Genomic DNA, 24,197 nt, shown 5'->3' with positions numbered 1-24,197 from the left:
AAACATAGAGATGCTATATGAGCAGCAATTTTACTTCTAAGTATATACCCAAGAAAATGAAGATATATGTTCACACAGAAACTTGTATATGAGTGTTTATAGCAGCATTTTTCAGAATAGTTAAAAGATGGAAACAACCCAAATGTCTGTCAACTGATGAATGGATGAACAAAATGCGGTATCTCCATACAATGGAATATTATTTGGCCACCAAAAGGACTGAAGTACTGATACACACTAGATCATAAATGAACTTTGAAAATATTATGCTAAGTGAAAGAAGTCAGTCATAGAACACTGTATATTATTTGGTTACATTCATATGAATGGACGATTTATGTTTTGATAAACGTTGCCTAATTTCCATCCATATTGTTCGTGGTAAAAAACCCAACCACAGACCTATTTTCCTCTCTCCTGCAAAATCTGGACATAACATTTAAATTTTTGCCGGTCTGGTGAACAAAAGACGGAATTCACATTGTTTCCATTGCACGTTTTTACTCTTTAGTGAGGTAGAATTTATTTCCCTGTGTCTATTTTCTTAGTTGTAAAAGAGCTATTCTTGTTGTTCATCCACTTTGCTGTTAGAGTTCTTTGGCCAAATGTTTTTAGCTACAAGTAACAAAAACCCTGCTGAGCCTCAGATTAAAGATGGAAAAGAATTTATAGAAAGGATTCCACTTGGCTTATGGGCCCTGAAGGCAGGAAAGGCATCCTGGTCTCCCAGATCTTGAACAAGGGTCTCCATCTGTATCTGACATCCACCTTCTTTCCCCTGAGGAAAAAAAAAAAGACTACTTGCCTGGCATCATGTACGTTTTCTTCTCTTACTCAAAGATCATTCATAATAGTTCTTCAATCTAGGAAGAAATCTGTCCAGGCCAGCATAGTTAGGTGCATTCCGAGCATTATCTTTCTTTATGGCAGCCTCTTCACCTAACATGGCTTTATTTCTCCTATCCCCATCCTCTCCTCTTAATGAGATACAAATATGAAACAGAAAGTAAAAAGAATTATAAAAGCTGGAGGTAATTTTAAAGATCATGTAGGCAGATACAAATATAAAATAGGAGGTGAATAGAATTATAAAACTGTAGAGCTGGATGGAATTTAAAGATCAGGCAGCCCACTCCCCAAATTTCCATGATAAAGAAACTCAGGCTTAAGAGGCTAAATAATTGGCTCAAGCTTTAATTCCAAGTAAGTGAGCAGATCCAAGCCCTCAATTCATCTGCTTTCTAAGTCCTGTTCTCTTTTCCAAATGTCCTAGGACTTCTGATTATATGTATATCAATCTATTCAGATTTCTTATGTAACAGGTGGTATTCAATAAAACTGGCACAAACTATCTGAATATATGTAACTCCTCATTACATAGAACTGTATGCTTAATCTCATTTTCTATTTATATCAATGAATATATACCTGTATAACTATGAAAATTAGAGCTTATTTATCAGCCTAAGATCTAAAAAAAAAAAATTATCTCTGGAAGACTGTGAGTTTTTATGTTTCTTAATCTAATTTCACAATTACAATCATTCAATGATTTTTACAGCTGGAATTAAAATTCACCATACAATTATTTAATTGAAATAAGGTAATAAAATTCCTTGTGTGACTTATCACACATAAATCAATTGTCCCAATTATTCAGTTTTACTTCATCTCACAATTTTTTGCATGTACTTGTTAATAGTTGTGCTAGCCATCTGGAATGCCTAGAACATTGCTGCAGGGGATGACACCGACAGCAACTGTAGCTTGGTGGTATAAAACACACCTAGTGATTTGAGTTCTTAAATTTCAGCAGTTAAATCTCACATCAACAAAGATGATTTTCTTCTGAAAAAATTTTCATACTCTAATAACATTTAGTTTTGTGACATGGATAGTTAAATAGAACAGCAAGTTAACTTCACAGTTGTAATTAATGTATCTTCAATTTGGGGAAAACCACGCTCACCATTTTGATTAAAGAAATATACTGGTATTTCACAATATATTTATTAAAATAATATCACACATTCTCATGGATTTAGATTTAAATTGCTTATTTGGATGAAAAGATGAGCACTTTAGATATCCACAGGCCATCTTTTTTTCCAGTAAATTTTGTGGTTGTCATAGAAAAATTATCAAAATTGTCCCATATGTCATAAAATTTAACAAAAATCTACACTGAACACTCTTACTGTTATGTATAAATTACCTTTGCATAGTGTATTCCAGCAGGCAACTAACCACCTGAGGCTTATGAAGACCTTTATTTATATTTTATATTACCTATATTTTCTGTCACCCAAATAAAAAGTTGTGTTTTCATAAAATACCATTTGCTTATAATTTACGAGGTTTCACTGCAGCCTCTATGCACTTTGAGTGTTTGAATGCAGGTTTGAGCCTCAAATATAAACTTGGGATACATGTAGGCATTTTTTAAAATTGCCACTAGGAAATTAGACTTCTCCTAGATTCTTTCACAAAAATCGTAGGTCTTGTTGGGCTTCTCTGAGAGTGTGTTGATTTTCCAGCTATCCAAAATTGGACTTGTTCCCAATAAGTTCCTAGGTCTTTACCTGATGGTCTTGAGATACCTAACTTTGGTTTAGTTGCCCATGAACTAGGGTCGAAAAGCAGCAGGGGGTTGATAACCCTGGAAGTTCAGTCTAACGCTCTGCCATTATGGAATTTCTCTGACCTGCTTCGTGACAGTAGTCCAATCCTTCATGTAATCTCCTTTAATGTGTATGTTTTTAACAGATGGATCACTAAGTTTTTGATCTCTGAGGGCTAAACTGAGGCATGTAGAATCAAGATTATTTACTGTTATAGTGTAACTGATATCTTTAATGGACTGGCTAAGTGATATTATGCCCCAGCTTATGAGATCTATTATAAATTATTGAAGATATTCATATACCATACATTTATACAAGACATATATTCTGTCTTTCAAAGAACTACAAAGAAATGTAAAACATAAATTTGATGATATTAGTTGTCTTTCTCTTCATTGAGCATAAATGTGTAAGCCTATAATTGAAAAGGATTTTATTACAACAGTTCCACAAAGTCACATTACAGAAAAATTTTAAATGCCTGTTTTAAAAGTCCAAAACAGTACCCAGTCAGATGCCTTTACCATTTGTAGTATTTTGAGGACCATGCATATAGAAAATGAAGTAGTAGGGATAAAATAGACTTTGCCAAGAGAGGAACTGAAATTTACACTTCCAAAATACATTTTTTATGAATCAGAATACAATAGTTTTGCCTTTGACTATTAAAAAATTTTATTTCTAACTTTGTTTGCTTCATTGCCATGCCTTTTTCATTGGAGATTTAAATTTAACCATAGGTTTTTTCCGCACACAAATAGACATTTTAGGGCAAAGAATACACAGTGCTATAATCAGAAAATGAAATAAGTAGTGCACACTCTCTGATATAATGTCAGGCATGGTATTTTTATTCATAAAATAAATTCCTAGAGATTTGCTGGTTTGGAAACTTACTTCAAACGGTTGTAAAATGTCTGGAAGACAGAGAGTGCTATTCAAATGTTTGTGTGAATGTTTCAGACCTTGCTACACCTTAAGGAAGAGGGAGTTTTTGGAAAAGGGTGTTCTCCTTGTGTAGGTAAAAACGACTAATATACATTATGACTCAATCATTAGCAAATTGTTAGCAATTTATTCACAGAAATTTCCAGGCAAAGAATCTTGTAGAATTGCCCAGGAGACTCCTAGAGGAAGTAATAAGTATTATTTCCATGTCTACTTACAAGATGGACTTAGTGAACTCAGGCCAAGAAGAGTATTTGTCTCTTGTAGTAACCATTCCAATGTAACAATTTACTATTATGATCTCTTTTCCATTGTCTAATTAATGGTCTGTAGCAACAAAGGAAAGAAATATATATAATATAGAAACTTTGATTTTTCTATACAAATTTGTATATTAAAATGATTCAAATTCTTAAGGTAGTGAAAAGTCCTAAAACTGTAATCAGTTATTGTCAATTTCAATCACCCAGAACACCTGTTGTTTATCTATTTATATATCACTCTCTGTGCTAGGCATCCTTCTAAGTGCTTTACAAATACTTATCTACTTAATCCTTAGAAAAACTCTGTAAGGTAAATTCTGGCTTTATTCCCATTTTAAAGATAGAGAAACTGAGGCACACCAAGGTAAAGTAACTTTCTCAACATACCCAGCTATTAATGGCAGAGCCCAATACTACTCAGGCCAGCTGACTTCAGAGTCTGTGCTCTGAACCTCTTCCATGCAGCCTCTCCGGTTTTTTACCTTTCCTCTTCTGCTCCTCCCTGCATCTGAGAACATCAGATTCATTTATGAACAAGTGAGAATTTCTTTGTCAGAGAATGAAAGAAAATAGGGGAGGGGGGAGGGTACAAGATTGAAAGTCTAATAGAACAAGGCATGCATGCGAGGACTCTCCTCATTGTTGAATACTGAAAATGAAATCCCACTTGGGACACTTTGAATCACAGCCTCATGCTAATGTTTACTAGAGGTAATAAATATGTGATATAACTTCACACTTAGAAGTGAAGAAATCAGCATACCTACAAAGATGGGTGTGGTTCATAGGATGGAGCTATTCTCAAATATGGGACAAAGTGCTTGGGTTATATCACAGAAATGTGGGAAAGTTTCAGACTCTTTTGCCAGGATGCACATTGCCATAAACTAGAGACCAGAGATAAGCATAAAATAGATTAAATGCAGTAACCATAAAATTAAGATAACAATACCAACCTATATCTCAGAGATATTGTCATAGTAATTAATAAAATGACTATAAGCAAGGGAAAGAAGTCCTAAATTGAAAAACAGATGTCTCCTGATAATAAAAAACAAAATTAATGCCTTCCCATTTAAGGAGGAGCCACAGCAAAAAAAAATATTTTTTAATATACAGCTGTCACTTTACTGGCTGTTTTTTCTCTATATGCATTTCAAATGATATGAAGAATATTCATAAGTGGACTAAAGTTACACTAATACAGCCATATATTCATGAACTGGGAAGATTAAGGTTTTGTGATTATAGCAAATGAATCTTTGAGCCTTAATCCAAAAGAAGGAATTCCTGGTAAAACTTATGACAGTTACTGGCCTAAATGAGTCCTAGAGACCTGAAAAAGTCTGCGCATCTACAGAAATATTTATTGCAAAGAGAAGCATAGGAATGAGGGTCTGAAGTCCATTGAGTGTCCTCTACTACCTACTACAATAGGTTTAAAACCCTGCATCCTTATCAGATAGAACCCACAATTTACTACTTTGGTGATCCATTAAACCTTAGAGAGTCACACATGGCATTCAGATGCTTGTAAAAAACAAACTGATAAGCAACATGACAATAGGGAAAGTGTCCTTTGCAACTGATTTTATAGAAGCTCTTCCTTGAGAGACAGGCCTGTCTGATTTTTTAGTTAAATTCTAAAGCCAGTTGGTGGAACTTCCCTGGTGGTCCAGTGGTTAAGACGCCACGCTCCCAATGCAGGGGTCCCGGGTTTGATCCCTGGTCAGGGAACTGGATCCTGCATGCCGCAACTAAGAGCCTGCATGCTGCAACTAAGACCCGGTTCAGCCAAATACATAAATAAATAAATAAATAATAAAGCCGGTTGGGACAAGAACATTTATTCTAACAGTTATTAATCCTTCATGGGTGAGAATTATTTCTAAATTCTAAAATCTAGCACAGCTGATTTTGTAAATAAATAAATAATTTAATTTGCAAGTTTCATATAAATAATTATGTGAACTGAAGTTGATGCTGGCAAAAGAAGACCCACTCTTTACATATTCTGGGGTTTTCTTTTTGAGAATGACATCTTTTACCTTTTTCTTACCTTTTACTTTTGGCTTAAACAAAGGAGAAAGGATTTTCTACGGTGCAGCTCAGATTTCTTCCAATCAAACTTCTGCTTTAAGTGTCTTAACAAGAGATTTTAAAATCAGAAAGTTAGGTAGCAGTCTTAACAAATTTAATTATTCAATTCAATTATTTATTAATCATTTATTATGTATATGATACACAGATGCTATGGAGGATATGGCGAAGACAGAATACTTTGTGAGATTTCCAATTTAATGAGAGATAAAATCAAATCAAAAGCTAAGTAATAGAATAATATGTGTAGATTAAAATACCACTGGACCATACTAAGAGATTCCAACTGCAAGTGATTCATCTGTGCATTAAATTTGAGAATCTCTTTTCTGAGAAACTGAGATATCATGATACTTTCAGACTATGTCAGATCATTGATGTGGTTTGCTGATAGTTAAAACACTTTCCCAAAATGAGTATGGATTTGTTGCCATTAATAAGGTTCCCCCCCTGCCCCACGGTGGTAAAATTTTTCCCAAGATAGAATTTCTAATAGGCTTGATGGGAACACAAGCCAGAGTAGAATTCATTATTATCCATAAATAATCTTCATGCCAGCAGTATCTGATTCAGTGTCAGATAAATGGTTCAACAAGAATTTAGTGAAGAAAGATAACTGTATGAATGTGAGATGGTGAAGGCATCTTGATAGATATGTACCATAAAGACTGATTTGGCCGAAAGGAAAAGAGAGGCCACAGCAGGTGGGAAAGAGTGTGGGCAAAGCCTTGAAGATGGAACTGCCCAAGGGATATAGGTGGAAGTGTGCCATGGGACACAGGGGATGGAAGCAGGGAGGGATTAAGAATTAGAATTCACCAGGGACATAGAGAATAGACTGCTGGTTGCCAAGCGGTAGGAGGGTGGGAGAGGGCTGGATTAGGAGTTTGCGATTAGCAGATGTAAACTGGTATATATAGAATGGGTAAACAACAAGGTCCTACTATATAGCACAGCGAAATATATTCAATATCCTGTGATAAAACATAATGGAAAAGAATATGAAAAAGAATGTATATATATGTATAACTGAGTCACTTTGCTGTACAGAAGTAATTAACACGACATTGTAATTCAACTATACTTCAATAAAAAATAAAAGAAAAATTAGAATTTACTTACATCTGAGGAGCAGCATGACATTTACAATACATCCATGTACATACACACATACTTATATATGTATAATGTCTTCATTTACTTATATCTATAATGAAGAAACTAGACTAAATCATTGATTTGTCAATACATTAGGAATAAGTAGGGTGCCTGTTAAAATAATAGATTTCTAGGCCCTACCTCATAAGTGATAACTGCTGGGAATAGGGCCTGGGATCTTCAGTTTTATGAATTCTTTCCTGATTCTGTTGCTCTGGAATATTTGGGAATTCTTGGAACTTAATGAACTCTTCCAGCTTTAATATTTTAAGATTCTGTGTTTAGGGAGTCAAAAGCAGAATTCTGGAACTGCGCATTTGATACAATTTTGATGAGATTGAAAAAGGAGTTTGAGGCATGTTTGTAAAAAACCAAGCTAAAGAGGTTATATACATTCTGGATACTATAGAAAGCCAAAGTCTGTTAGAAATTTTACCATTCTCAACATACATTTTTAATGTAAATATATAAATTCAGGTTGACTACTTTTTAAACTATGGAGAGAAAGAACATATGATAAAATTTTGTTTGTTTATTTTGGATATTATTGGAATGAATTAATATTATTTGTCCAACCTGCATATATATATGATATTTTGTTATCTGCCATCTGAATTTTTTAAAATTATAAGTCAGTACATTGGGTGGTAGGTTTTTTTGAAGCCACTCAGCATGTATCTTCTACATAATACTGTATATGTATGTTTCCTAAAGAATTCTTAAGAAAAAAGTATATATAACAACTATACTTAGTGCCTCATAAACCATATTTTCCAAAGCTAGACATGAATTTGTCAGTGAAAATGTGATTTAATTGAGTGCTGCCTTCAAATGGCATTCTCTACTGGATGTCATGGAGATATGCAAATGAAGTTAAAGACATTGTCCTCATTCTCAGAGAATTTACAATATAATAGGGGAACAAAACGCAGATGAAAAGATATAACAACACATGCAAAGATGACATGGAAACAGGTACAAATTAATGTAACAAAAAATCAACGCTAAGAGAAATGGAATAATGGAATGATCAGTGTAGAGTAGAACCATTCAAGTGGTCTTGATGAAGAAAATTTATTTTAAATTGATGTTTGATAAAGGCACAAATATGGATCAAGAGACAAACAGTGGAAAGGATATTCTATTCAGAAAGCATGGCAAGACCTCTGGAGAACAAAGGGTTAGAAGAAAGAGCAAGTAACTTAATATGATTGTTAAAAGATATAAAACTTGTGCCCAAATATAAAAATGTGATATATAATTCCCTTCGATTCTGTTTAGAATGAACCCTTAATCATCAAATCATATATTTTTCCATTTCATGTAGGATAAGGAGACCTGTTATTAAGGATTCTGTGGAACTTTAGGGTTTCAAACTTCACTGAAAACCACTGGCTAAAGAATATTGAAATACTGGTAAAGTTTTTAAAAAAACAAGGAATGAAGTTTGACCTAAGAAGAACACTTTTAAAAGTGTGTCTACAATATCTTAAAAATACAACTGCATCGCTCTTGCTCTTACAGTTGGAGCATTGCAATGATCAATTCTAAAAGCACAGACAGCAGTTTTAAAAGATTATTCCAAGAAAATTTCTGGAAATCTAATGCAAAGTATGGATATATTCTTGTCTATAATAATTTTTTATTTACTATAGAAATTCACATTCATAGTTTAAAGATAAAATAGCACTGGAGACAGGTGAAGATTTAGTAATCTCATAAACACGTATCTCACCTCCACCCTCCTTTCTAATATATTTGTAATTGTTCGGTGAGATCAGTAGTCAGAGTTTACAGCATTGTGATTATGTAAACACTGTATACCGCCAAGTATACTACAATTATGTTGGTGTTTCATAAGATTATTTTCCCTAGTTAATACCTAACTTTTTTTTGATTGGCCTGTTATGTGCCTATCTCTAATTTTCCCCAAAGATTCAAACAGACCTAGCAAAAATTTTTCCAAGTTTTCTACTACTTCAAATTGTCTATCCAGAAGATGTCAGTTCAGCTCCTCCATTCTCCTGCTCCACTGTAGACTGTCTGCTCTCTCCATCTATACACAGCCATCATCCTAATAATTCCCTTCACAATGTCTTCCCCTCTTTTCAGGGCTCCACCTCTTCCTTTTTCTTGATCTACTCCCTCATTTTAGCTGAACATATCCTCCAATCAATTCCTAGGGGAAACAAGGTGAATGGGAGGTCACTTTTTGAAACCCTGAGAATTTGAAAATATCTTTATCCTCACACTTAATTGAGTGAGAATTATTTTTTCTTTCAGTTGTAAGGGTATGCTCTATTTTCTTCATACTTCAGTTTTGTTCTTGAGGTATCTAATGTCATTCTTATTTCTGATCTTTTATTCATGACCTGCTTTACCTTCAGGAAGACTTTAGGATTTTTTTTTTCTTTATTCCTATTCTGAAAGTTTATTATGATATGCCATTATATGGATTTTCATTATATTAGGCACTTTTCATGGGAAGAAATTCAAATTTCAGCACTTTAAGATATTTTCTCTAGGGTCATTCAGAGTTTTCTATACACATTACTTCAGAAATGCTAGGAATAAAGGAAGTGACTGAGGATTCCACAGTTCAGTATGAAGATTTTCACTACATACCATGTTTTCATCCCTACCTCTCACCCCTGTACTCTTAAATGCCAGGTACCCTTTGGTCCTGATTAAAACTCTCCTCTCCTGAGATATGAGAAAGGGTCTATGTTTATCCTTCACAGTACTTGACACCTTCAATTGATGAATCTCTCATAGCTTCTGCATGGTGATTAACTACATCAGTAGGCCCCCACTATAATCACTTAGATGGTAACCCAACTAATTCAGTTCTCATTCCTCTATCTAATGTCCAGCTTCAAAAAATTTATTGAAATCTCCCTTATGTTATTGTCCCATCTCCAATTCTTTAAGAAATACAGCAAAAAGAAGGAAATGGCCAAAAATAGCTAGATAATCTACAATACTTATCTCGTTCTTCTTGTGGTTTAAGACGTTAAGTTGTAGCTCTTAGATTTTTGTGTCCTTATTAGTTCCCGAGTATGAAAGCTATTCTGAATCACAGAATTATACAACTAGAAGAGGTCTTGGAAATTAATTTTACAGATGAGTTAATGGCAGAAGCAGAAAGAGAATATTAGTTTCAGGACTCTCATTAATATAGCATTATGTATATTAGCATAGAATATTTCCCTAAGTAAAATGAAGAAATGCATTGGACATGATACCAAGATAACTGAGAAATGTAATTGCCTAAGAAGAATTTGAAGGAAAATGAAATTATATACAACAAAGGACTATTAACTTTAATGTACAAAGCGTTATTTCAAACCCATTTAGCCCCAAAAAGAAATTTGTAATATAAAGTCAGCAAATAATTCAAAATAAAATAAAATGAGTACATAAATCAGGGTAAAAGCTAGGCTGATGTAATAAACAGGCCCAAAATACAGTGGCTTAAAGAACATAGTAATTAATTTCTCTCTCTTATAACAGTCATGGGTGACAAAGTCCAAGTCAGCTGAGTGGTTTTGTTTCACACTGTCATTCAGGAACACCGTTTTCTCCCATCTTGTAGTTCTGCAATTTCCAAACACATCGTCATAGGCTCACCCATGTTCTAGGGGAAAGACAGTGGGAAAAAGACCACAGGGAAGTAGCCAGTCAGTGTTTTAAGGTCAAGATCCATAAGTGGCACATGTCCTTCTGTTTACACCGCTGATAATCTAGCCACAAAGTGAAACCTAGCTGCAAGGGGGGCTGGGGAATGAGGCCTGTAGCTGAGCAGACACATGGAAAAGAGGGGAACTACGGATTCATGCTGCAGAAGAATGGAAGAAGGGATTTTGGTGGCAACTGGCTGCCTCTGACACAATGAGATACTACTTTTCAGGAATGCAATAAACAAATATCTCAAAATAATAGTATTCATTGTTAGCAAACATGAGCTGAAATGAGCACATTCATATGTTCATGGTGGAAGATTTTCTGGTGTAATCTTCCTGAAAAGCAACTTGGTGATGCTTATCAAAAACCTTAAAAATGATCATGTCATTTGAGCCAGTAATATTAATCCTAGGAATTTAGAGCAATGGAAAAAAATCACAAAAGACCTCAAATATTCTTATATTTAAGAATATTTAAGGGGCTTCCCTGGTGGCGCAGTGGTTGAGAATCTGCCTGCCAATGCAGGGGACACGGGTTCAAGCCCTGGTCTGGGAAGATCCCACATGCCGCGGAGCAACTAGGCCCGTGAGCCACAATTACTGAGCCTGCGCGTCTGGAGCCTGTGCTCCGCAACAAGAGAGGCCGCGATAGTGAGAGGCCCGCACACCGCGATGAAGAGTGGCCCCCGCTTGCCACAACTAGAGGAAGCCCTCGCACAGAAACGAAGAGCCAACACAGCCATAAATAAATAAATAAATAAATAAATAAAAAAAAAAAGAATATTTAAGAATTGTTTATAACAGTGAAAGAGCTGGAAAAATGAAGAATTTTGCTAGTTATCTTCATCTAAGGTTACTAACTCATGCTTCATCATATAAATGTTTCTGGTCATAATGGAACAGATGCTTTTATGATTTCCACCTGCTAATCCAACTACCCTTTTGCTTTGAAGAAAAACTCACAAAACTCACACGGAGGAGGAGGAGGGGGAGGAGGAGGAGGGGGAGAAGGGGGGGAAGGGGAGGAGGAAGGGGGAAGGGGAGGAGGGGTAGAGAAGGGGGAGGCGTAGGAGCAGAAGGACAAGAGAATAAGACGGAGGAGGATAAGACTTTATCTACTGATTCAAAAAGCACATCACACCTGGGGAGGAAAATTATATAAAATGGTCAAACTGAATTATATTGTAGTAAAATTACCAGACTTGAAATATAATAAAATACTTATTTTGACATCCCAGCAATAACATCAACTTACTCATAAACAGGGTAACCATATAATGTAACTTCCAACCTTTGAGAATAAAAGACAGTGTTGTTAAAAAGTATGCCTGGACAATAGGCATAAATTGGGACTATCCCACAAAAGCCAGTAAAGGAGAAAAACAAAATCAGACAGGCCTTCAAGTCAACACTGAACATGAAAAATTCACTGAGCATTGCCTACAAATTACTGAAAAAAGACACTGTCACCTAATAAAAAAATTATACCTGGCTATTTTATCATCTAAGTATAAGAGTAAACCATTTTGAAAAAGAAAAAACAATTAGATTAAGAACTTCATCCAAGTACGAGATGAATGAGGAAAAGGTGATGATGAATATTAATCCTATATAACCATAGGACCAAGAGTAACATAGATATAGGGTTATGATTACAGAATCAAGTGAAAATGGTATAAACTTTGACAATATAGAAATGAGATCTCTCATAAAAATTATACAGTGAAGCAGTTGAGAATCTGGGGAAAAAATAATGCACACTGATAACCTCATCTTATGTAGCTGGGATTTAAGATATATCACTTAAAGCTAGAAAATAATATAATAGAGTCATAAGAACATGTAACAGTAAAATTAAACACTAAGAAAGATATTATAATCAATCACAATGAATGGGAAAGAGAATGGGTAAAAGAATGGGAAGGAAAAAGAAATACCTAATTTTTTTTTATTACTCATTGAAGGAAATTAACAGATACTATTTAAAATAGTAGAGGATTAAGAGTATTATGTAAAGTAATAGTTATAAATGTAATAAATAGAACACAAATGCAAACCTTCAAAACACTCAATCAAAATAATAAAAACAAACCAAAAAACTTTAAACCCACAAAAATATTTTAAAGCATAATGTAATATTATAGAAGTATGACCCCAAAAGTACCTGTCATATCAACAAATGTCTAAACTAACCTATTAAAAGAAGAAAAATATTTTCAAATATATTTGCCTCTGGGTGTATACTTTTCACTTTGGGTGATTCCTCAATTATGCCTTTTTAAAAAGTCTTGCAAAGGCAGTATGGACATAACATTCTAGGAGCTACATCACATGGCAAATGAAAGTGCTTGTGTTTGTGTGTCTTTCTGTGGCTACATAAGGCCATGCTATGTGTGTGATATGACCTTTTATATAACATTGCTTTTGGGACACAATTAAATCTCACTTTAGAGTTATGTACATCTTTATGTTTGAAGGAGAGGCTTAGTTGGTTTGACCTGTAAAAGGTCTGAATCCATTTAAAAATGAGTCATTTTGTATACTCTATATTTTTATCCAATTATTTCAATCAACAAACTACATGATCCAAAAGCCACTAGAATTAAGTATTCATCATCAGTAAAACTTTGGCAATAACCTCTTTTAGGAAGTGGTAACATTGACTGGGAAGCCCACTGAAATACCTGAACCCATGGTGGGCTTGCACAGTTTGCCCTTAGTATCATTACACTGATTTTCAGCATGGGAATCATCTTGGCCCACCCTTCATAACATCCTTTATTAAATCTTGAAAATTAATTTTCACGGGTGACTGAGCTCAGTTAAATGGCTCTGATTTCAGGCCATTAAGGGATGCCAGCTTGTTAACGTGAAATATCAATTAAAACAAAAATTCCAAGCATTTCTTAAAGGAGTTTAGCTACATTAAGAAATCTTGGAGAGTGTCCGAGTTAATTTGCTTCAAACATTTATTTCTTTTTCATTAACAAGGTTGGGACAACATCATGTAAGTGGTTAAATTTGTTTTTACTTAACGGATCACTGATCCTTCATGGTCTTTTCAAATCCATTCCACCAATCAACTTTTCAAAAACAAGTTCTCAAAACATCTGCATACACATGCAAATTTGTAACCTCAAAGAAAAAAGACAACTACAGAATTGCATACCCAAAATGAGACATAAGATTCAGGGAGGGTTTCCCTGGTGGCGCAGTGGTTGAGAGTCTGCCTGCCAATGCAGGGGACACGGGTTCGAGTCCTGGTCTGGGAGGATCCCACATGCTGCGGAGCAACAAAGCCCGTGAGCCACAACCACTGAGCCTGCGCGTCTGGAGCCTGTGCTCCACAACAAGAGAGGCCCGCGCACCGCGATGAAGAGTGACCCCCGCTCGCCGCAACTAGAGAAAGCCCGCGCACAGAAACGAAGACCCAACACAGCCAAAAATTAATTAATTAATTAATTAAGACTGAGGGAATGTAGGCTGCAAACTGGAATTTGTGTCCAGGACCTGTTTCATCCAGAGCATTCTTTGATGCTGCAATTATTTTTCCAAGAAGTTCTTATTCTGAGGAAAAAAAATAAAAAATTTGTTTCGTATTAACATTTTGACCCATGTTTACCATGTAAAGAGTAGTATTTATGGTTTTTTTGGAGTATGTATAAAATTGCTAGGTCATCAGTATGAACCATTTAACCATATCATATATGGTTTTTTCCTGTTATTCATAAAATTATAAGCACAGTAATAAAAAGTTATCACATACTGACTTTTAAATTAGATTAGCACTAATTTTTTCACCTTGAAACTTACGAAGTTTTCTACCCTGGACTAATATTTTGTATTTGTGCTTTGGGAATTTTCCAATAATTATTTTTTATCTCATTTATTTCTCACACGGCCTTGTAAGGCAGACAGAGCCAATATTATTTTCTCCATTTACCAGTGAGCAAATGAAGTCTCTCGGTGCTCAGCTGATGAAATCCAGCTCCCTACGTCTCACCAGTCTGGGAGCTTTTCCCAAGCGCTTTCTCTCCTAAAGCTCACAAACCCACTACAATCTATTTAGAAAGTTCACACGTGGTACAAGTTTGAAACAATTCTTAGGTTTCTTGGGGAAAAGTAGAAGAGAAGAAAAGCAAAATAAAGTATTGTTTCTGCTAAAAACAGCAAGTTATTTTACGAGCAAAATAAGTTTATTCAGGGATAGAAGAGAATTGCAATTTTCTGTAGCAAAAACTATAGCCAAGTCCAGCAAACAAAGGAGAGTAACGTTACTTTATAGAGAGGGAAAGGTTGGTAGGAGGTATTTTGAATGAAAGTCCATCAGAGGAAAGTGAGAGTTCAGGCTAATGATGGTTTCCCAGTGGCTGAGTTGCAATGTTCCCATTGGTTGCACTTGTTGCTGGGCAAGCAGAAAATCTTCCTTCCTCTGCTGGGACAGTAAAGTAGTAATCTTTTTCCTGTTGGAGGTGCAAGGTATGTCTTCCTTCTTGGGGTCTGCAGATGGCAATGAGTGGTAGTGCGTGAGAGTTTCCCCTTCTGGATTCCCAACTTCATTTTATTTTATTTATTTTTAAATTATTTCTTTTTTTATATAAATTTATTTATTTTATTTATTTATTTATATTTGTCTGTGTTGGGTCTTCGTTGATGCACGTGGGCTTTCTCTAGTTGCGGCGAGCGGGGGCTACTCTTCGTTGTGGTGTGCGGGTTCCTCATTGGAGTGGCTTCTCTTGTTGCGGAGCACAGGCTCTGGGCGCCCGTGCGCCAGTAGTTGTGGCACGGGGGCTTAGTTGCTCCGCGGCATGTGGGATCTTCCCGGACCGGGGCTCGAACCCGTGTCCCCTGCATTGGCAGGCAGATTCTTAACCACTGCGCCACCAGGGAAGTCCCCCCAACTCCATTTTTTTAAAAAAATTATTTATTTATTTATGGCTGTGTTGGGTCTTCGTTTCTGTGCGAGGGCTTTCTCTAGTTGCGGCAAGTGGGGGCCACTCTTCATCGCGGTGCGCTGGCCTCTCACTATCGCGGCCTCTCTTGTTGTGAGGCACAGGCTCCAGATGCGCAGGCTCAGTAATTGAGGCTCACGGGCCTAGTTGCTCCGCGGCATGTGGGATCTTCCCAGACCAGGGCTCGAACCCGTGTCCCCTGCATTGGCAGGTAGATTCTCAACCACTGCGCCACCAAGGAAGTACCCCCCCCCCCCCCCCAACTCCATTTTAAATGAGGTTTCCTTATTCAGTTTCACATTCCCAGTCAAGGAAGACATTCAGCACTGAAGAGCCTTTGAAACAGACTCTCACAAACCGAACTGTTTGTACCCTTACCATAAATGGCATCCAGGCTAATTACTGCTAACAACCCACAGAGGGAAAATTGTTACAGATTCACTGAGGACTGAAGCATTCTTCGGCTCTTCACTTTGTGCAGAAGGTTAAAAGAAAGATCTAACCAGCAACAAAGTTGTATCTAAGCACAGAATATGTAAGTGCTTGCTGAAGTTTTCTTGCAGATGTTTGAATATATATGTTATAACAGGTATATGAATTGCACTTTCTACCTACTAAAGATTTGTTATAAATTTGCTCATTTTCAGTTCCAATTCCAATTGCAATTTCATAATGGGGAAGTAAGATTTTTATGTCAAATAATTACATTTCAGTAATAATCTTGTATTTCTTTGCTTTTACTTCCCATATTGACTCCCTATAAGAAATGGCTTCAAGTTTATCAAACTCTTTAAATCTGGATAACAGGTTACATATTAAGGTAAAGATTTATATCAAATGCTAGTTGAGGGAAAGTTTTTAAATTTAGGGAAGCCTTTCCTATGCCTAAAGATGAGACTGCTTTGACCAGACCTTCTTTGTTTTGGGTTGAGTCACTTGAATGGCCTCATTGAGTTATGTAAATGTAATGTTACCTGTATCTTTCGTCCTCCAGGAAGTTGTAACTAGACTATTTATTTGTTTGTTTACTTAGTGGTTTAGCAAAAGCCACCTCAGTAGAGCTGATTACTGGGGAGAGGTAAATGAATTTGTGTGAGGAGGCTTCAGCTTCCTGGGAAAGGAAAAAAAAAAAGAAAAAAAGGAAGTTCCAACCTCCACTATTCCTACTTCTCAAAGTTCAGAGTTGAGGAGTCTTGTTGGTATAGAGTAGACCAGAGTGGCACAGAATAAGGCCCAGGTGTAGGATAGACGAAATAATCAAGTAAAATAAAATTTCCCTGAGAAAAGTAGGATTCTGGGCCAAAGACTAGAGTTCCACAAAATGTCCAAAGATTTTTTTCAAGGAAAACACCTTCTGGATGATACTGGAAGCTCCACTGGGCATAGTCAGTCTAGCATGTTTCTGGGCACTGGGGAGCAATGGCTGACTGTGGGAATGTGAAAGAGCTGTAATGCTGGAGCTCAATGTGACAACTGTGGCCTGAATAAGATCTGGATCTGCAAGGACCATCCAACAGCAGTGGACCAACATCTGTTCAAACCCATCTTTAACAATGACCACTCCATGGCCAGGAGAAGTAAAAGCAAGAGAAAACTGATCTGTCCTCTTTTTTTTCTTTTCACAGTGTTTGGAACCGGACCGACTCTGATTGACTGAGAAAGGCCTTGGAATTCTTAGATAATTCAAGAGTTGAGGGATTTTCAAGAGAAATTCACAGGCCAATGTTAGTTACTAACATTTAAATATAAAAATTTTCTATCAGCACTGCTGTCTACGGATCACCTTCCCAGAAATTTTTAGTATAATAGACTCTTGGTTTTTTCTGATTTGTTTGAACTTACTAATAGTAATTTAAAACTCTATGACATGAAATAATTTGTACTTTTGCTACGGCATTTGACTTGTACCCATTGCAAGAGCAGCGAGTAGAAATTAGTCACTTAGGTGTTGAGCACATTTAGCAGGCCATCCAGCATCTAGATGTATTTAACTGAGACTCATACATATTTTATGGAGAAAATTTAATGTTATAGCTGTTTTGTGAGTATAAAATCTCCTAAAAATTTTTAAAAATAAATAAAAATAAGAATTTTCACATAAAATTCTCTTGGGGAAAAAAGAAAGTTCTCCAGAAAAAAAAAAAAAAAAAAAAACCGTCTGAGGATCTTGCAACCCTGGGCTCAAATTCTGATTGTAAATTCCAGGTGGAGCTGAATACCAACTGCCTGCTTTAGACGTGATATGTACCCTCTAGCTCACCACACCCCCATATCATTACTGACTGAGCCAGAGTGATACTTGCCATTTTCTTCACAACGCTGTGATTTTTATCATGACACAAGTCTTGGATTTTGGACCCACCCTACTTATTCACAATACCTATCTGGCACTGGAGTTCACGAGCTCTGTCCTAGACTCTGTCGTTTGGATGGTAGTTGTAACCTCAATTTCTTACTATATTTCTAGTTCTCATCAGCAGAACGTCCTGCTGAATGAAGCCCACCTGACTTCTTCTCCACTCTACTCCTCTACTCTCTTCTACTCTTGTCCACCAGTGTTGCAACTTGTTAACTAAAAAGTGGTCCAGGGATTTTCAATGTTCCCCCCCAAATCCTGCAGAAACTAAAGCCAAACAACACAGAGCAATTGTTAGAGAAGCCCAGGTTGTAGGAAAGAGAGCTGTAAGTCTCCCCCCCCCCATTACATACAGACTCTTACTTCCTTTTCTTCGCTGTGCTCTGAAAATGGGGGAGGACCCGAGAAACACCAATACTGCTAGTTGAAAATTTAACTTTTAACATATTATTCTGATGAAAAGTAAACATTTCCTCTTTTTTAAGAGGTTTTTGACTTCAGACTGGAGGAAGCTAAGGAGACATGAGAAATAAACAGAATGTGAGATCCCTGAATAGATATTGGAACAGAGAAAGGATACTGATGAAAAAAATGAGGAAATTTGAATAAGACTTTTAATTTAGTTAACACTGTTGTACTGATGTTACTTTTCTGGTTTGGATCATTGTACTGTGGTTACGTAAGATGTTACCATTAGGGGAAGCTGGGCAAAAGTTATATAGGAACTCTGTACTATTTTTGCGACTTTGTCTAAAATTATTTCAAAGTAAATGTTTTATCAATTTAAAAAAGATTTTATATTTTTCTTTTGATGCATCTGTTAAAAATATATATCTATGGTCTCAAAAAGAGTGAATATGTCAAATACTAAGCTTTAAACAGCACTGCAATATTTAGAAAAAGACACCTGTACATTTGTGTAGAAAACCTTCTGTGACTGCATATACATTCCCATGGCTATATATATACACACTTTGCTAACAGTTGTTAGATTACCCATGGCCTGACTGTCTGCCTGGATTTCCAAGTAGCCCTATAGCCTTACCACATGTTGAATGGTTATATTACTCCATTTTAGTCTTTTATTATTAACTTTGTCTGGACCAGGTCCAGAGATAGTCAGTGGCTCTTGAACACTACGTATTCTGTATTCTACTGTAAGTCTTGCAGTGGGTCAGTTGCCCAAGCACTTCTCTTACCCTAATAGGAGGATCTAGCTGAGTCCAGCTGGTTTCATATATATGATACTCTAAGGGCTACTACCTTCTCCCTTAGATTCTCCACACCATTGTGAGTCAAATCTTTTTGTCACCAACATTGGTATTTGCCACCCTTAAGTCTTCATTCACTCATTAAGTATTTATGGAGCATCTATTATGTGTAATGCACTGGGCTAAGCACTGAGAACAGGGAAAGAAACACGTTGGACGTTGATCTTATCCTTATGGAACACATACACATACTTGGTGTGTGTACTTAGTGACTAAACAGTTGGCTATTTTTTCTTGCTTCCTCCCTTCTTTCCTTCCTCTTCCTTCCTTTTTTTTTCTTTCATTTCAGATCTTGAATGATAACTTCTCTCTGGCTCCTAGAAGTATTTTTAAAAATTTATTTCAGCTCACCAATTTATTGTATAAAAGAATCCTGATTATATATGATTAGCTCAACTCTGCTATATTAGCATCTATAACTTTTGTTTTCAAAAAATATTGCATGATCAACAAGTTTCATTGTATACAGTTTGCCATTCAATCTAAAATTTGTATATTTGTGAGTGTGGATATAAACATGCAAAGACTTGGAGGCCTTGAGTCTTGCTCTTTTCAGCAGCCTGCTTCCATGGCAACAGAATCTATTAGAAGCAACCTTGTCACCACAACTTTAGGTCCAAATAATTTCACAGAAAAGATAAAAAGGTATGTGGCAACTCTATCTTGCTCCATCTTTTACATAAAGTAATTTCTCAGAAATATGATCAGGACTTGAGACAACAGTGATTAAAAATTAAAAGGCCCCGAGAGAGAGAAAAAGACTATCCATAACAAGGATTTTGAAAGCTTAATGAAAGGTAGAAGAAAACATGATAGGACTGCAGTCTTTAACCTTTTTTGCACAGTGAACAATTGATCCAAAGTTTAAAATGTGAAGACTTAGATCGTCATTGGGAGACTAAAGTGTTCATCCTTAAGAGTTTGTACTTAGAGGCCCATGAAGAGAAAAAAAATTTTATCCATTAAGGTTGAAGAAATCCTAAATTTATAGTGTCATTTATTACCTGGGTCAGAAAATTAAATATGAGTGCAAATACTTCATTATGTTCTTTGAACTTTGAATGTCAGAGCACTTTCTCCAAAACAATAAAGGCAGAGGCGCCCTAGTAGGACACAGAATTGTCAGTCCAACATTTTTGTTCTTGGTTCACTGGCTTTCCACATCTCTGTGCTCTAAAACACTCTGTGTTGATTTTGCTGAACTCAGTAGGTCATAGAATCTTCTCATAAGGTTAAGGCCATAGAATTAATTCCTGTGTATATTAAGTTGTATGGTCACAGACAGCACCAAAATTTCCACTAGTCACAGGAAAGACTGGGCCAGCCAGCAAGACTAAAAACTTCATCTTCAAAACTGTTTACTGAAGCCATCATAATGATTAAATATAAACAAGTACAATACATATTACCCATTTGTATTTAGTTTTATTTTATTAGGGGATGTGGCTCAGGTTGTGATTGTTTGGTCAATATATCCTCTTCAGAGATAAGGATAGAGTAATTTCTGTAAAGAACAATAGACATAGGCTGGTCACTGGATATGCAATTTAAAAAATTTACTAATAATTTAAATAAATGTAACATGAATATATATGCAATCAACATCTAATATTGTCTGATGTCCACAGCAATATACATAAAGTGAAAGATTTATATTCACTTTATAGAGACTTTAGGACTCTGTATTATTATTTTGTGAATTTCAAAATACATAGACAAATTTTAAAGAGTTTAAATAAAGCCTATAATAAACAAATATTTATTTAACATTTATTGTGTATTAGGCACAAAGACTTGGGGAAGATGCGAAGACAAAAAAGAATGCTAATCTCATCTTTTACTGTCTGTCTGGGGAGATGCCCTTGTAACACAAAAATAAGGAGGTGAATAAGGAAGGATGAATAGGGAAGTGCAGAGTATAGAGTGAATTGGTAGATAGATTTAGGATTTAAAGTTAGAGTACTAGGAATTAAATTTACAACATTAGAATCAAAGTTTTGGTGCTTTTAAATTCTGCCCCAGCAGCCTAGTTCATGGTAAAGAGTCTCTAGTGGCAAAAAAAAAAAAATCTACTTGCATTCTTGTAAGTATTTTTTTTAATAAATGTCTTCCTCCACCAGAATGCAAGCTCCAAGAGCACAGAGACTGTCTACATCTAACTTAGCATAATCACTGGCAGGCAGTAAACCTTCCATAAATAATTGTGGACTGGTTGAAGAGAGCAAGGCAAGTGCAAAAGCTACTTTTTTGTTAAATTTCTTTTAATTTTTAAGCCTAGAATTTTTAAAAATTTCATTTTGATATATTATACTTGCAAAATGTTGCAAAAATACTACAGAGAATTCCCATATACCTTCCACCCATATCCCATAAATATTATCTTACATAACCACAGCACTATCATCAAAATCAAGAAATTAACATTAGAATCAACCTTAATATTAGGTAATACTATTATCTAATTTACAGATCTTATTCAAATTTAGCCAATTTACCCACTAATGTCCTTTTTCTGGTTCAGGATCTAATCTACCATGACATGATGCATTTAGTTGTCATGTCACTTTACTCTCCTGTAATCTGAAGCAGTTACTCAGCCTTTCTTTGTCTTTCGTGAACTTGACACTTTTAAGAATGCTAGCCAGTTATTTCTTAGAATGTTGCTCAATTGGAATTCATCTGATGTTTCCTCATGATTAAATTCAGATTATTCATTGTTGGTAAGAATACCACAGTAGTGATGTTGTGTCCTTCTCAATGCATCATATCAGGAGGCACATGGTATCAATTTGTCCCATCATAGGTGATATTAACTTTGATCACATGATGAAGGTATAAAACAGCTGACAGAGAAAAGTATTTTGTTACAGCAGCCCAAACAGACTAAAATAAAAGAGATCCATGGCACGCACAAAATACATTAAGACACTTTGTAAAAAAATCAGGTATGAAATAAAAAGAAGAAAAAACATTATTTTTCTAATCAGTTGATAAATTTACAACAGTATAGGGCTCTTCAGAGTTTCTGTTTTATCTTGTGTCAGTTTTGGTAGGTTGTATTTTTCAAAGAATTTATCAATTTCATCTAAGTTGTTAGAAATAGTGGCATAAAGTTGTTCATATATTCTCTTATTATCCTTTTAATGTCTATTAAGATCTATAGTGAAAGTCCCTCTTTATTCCTGATATACATATAATTTATGTCCCCTCTATTTCTTGATCCCTCTAGCTAGGAGCTTATCTACTGTGCTGATATTTCAAAACAACTAACTTAACTTTGTTAAATTTTTCAGTTGTCTCCCTACTTTCCACTGATGTTATACCTTTCTTCTTTTCTCATTAAAACATTTAAAAGCTATAAATTTCTCTCTAAGCACTGCTTTAGCTGCACTGTACAATTTTTATAATTTTGTGCTTTCATTATTAGTTTAAAATGTTTTCTAAATTGACTAGTGAGTTCTTCTTTTACCCACAGCTATCTGTCAGAAAAACTAGAAATAACAAGTGTTGGTGAGTACGTGGAGAAAGGGAACACATGTGCACTTATTGGTGGGAATGTAAATTCATGAAGCCACTATGGAAAACAGTACGGAGGGTCCTCAAAAAAATTAAAATTGAACTACCATATGATCCAGCAATTCTACTTCTGGGTTCTTATCCAAGGAAAAAGAAAATACTAACTTAAAAAGATACGTGCACCCCCATCTTCACTGCAGCATTATTTGTAATAGTCAAGACATGGAAGCAATCTAAATGCCCATCAATGGATGAATGAATTTTAAAATTGTGTCATATGTATACAATGGGATATTATTCAGCCATTAAAAAAAAGGAAATCCTGCCATATAGATCGATCTATCTATCTATCTATCTATCTATCTATCTATCTATCTAGATACAGAGAACAGATTGGTGGTTGCTAGAGGCAGGGCCGGGGATTGGGGGTGTGGGAAATTAGTCAACTGGGTTTTTTTCATTTAAACAACATTATAAAAATAAAGGATATTAAAAATTTTGTCATCCAATAAAAAATAATAAAGCAAGCAAGAAAAATACTCTTCTTTCATGCTATGAAAAGTTGCTAAAAGCTTATCTTTCCAGTAAAGGAAACTTGGAATTGATGTAATGGATAAAAGGAGCTTATGAAACATATATAGGCATTCTTGATAAAATAAAAAGAAAAGCTTAAAAGATATTGTTTTTGGTAAGGTAAAAAAGTGTGTTTTTTAAAAAAATTCTGCTTTAGAAGATAGATGTTTTGCTCTTCTTGACTAGTAGATGCAAATACAACTTAACTGTTTTATAACAGGAAAAAAAATATGTTCAGTATTTATTTTATTTTTTATTTTTTCCTCTGTTATTTTAACTTTTTTTTTTTTACTGGAGTATAGGTGCTTTACAATACTGTGTTAGTTTCTACTGTACAGCAAAGTGAATCAGCAATATGTATACATATATCCCCTCTTTTTTGGATTTCCTTCCCATTTAGGTCACTACAGAGCATGGAGTAGAGTTCCCTGTGCTCTACAGTAGGTTCTCATTAGTTATCTATTTTATACATAGTATCAATAGTGTATATATGTCAAAGACAAAGAATAGCATAAAAAGGATAAGATATTGCCTTGCTATTCCTTTTGTGGTTCCCAGTTCACACATGTGGGCACATAGTTCACAGAGTAAATTGATACATTGATCTTTCAAATGATTACTTAAGAACCATCCATTTAAACTTGAACCTTTCAAATTTTTTTCCTTCTCATTCAACAACAACAACAAAAGGTAATAAAAATCTTTCTGTGATGCCAGACTTTTCCTAGTGAAAATATATGGTTTGCCATAACC

Source organism: Eubalaena glacialis, chromosome 5, assembly GCF_028564815.1.
Source record: "Eubalaena glacialis isolate mEubGla1 chromosome 5, mEubGla1.1.hap2.+ XY, whole genome shotgun sequence".
NCBI classification, from domain to species: Eukaryota; Metazoa; Chordata; class Mammalia; order Artiodactyla; family Balaenidae; genus Eubalaena; species Eubalaena glacialis.
The sequence above is the reverse complement of the archived record's forward strand: the minus strand, read 5'-3'. Positions refer to the sequence as shown.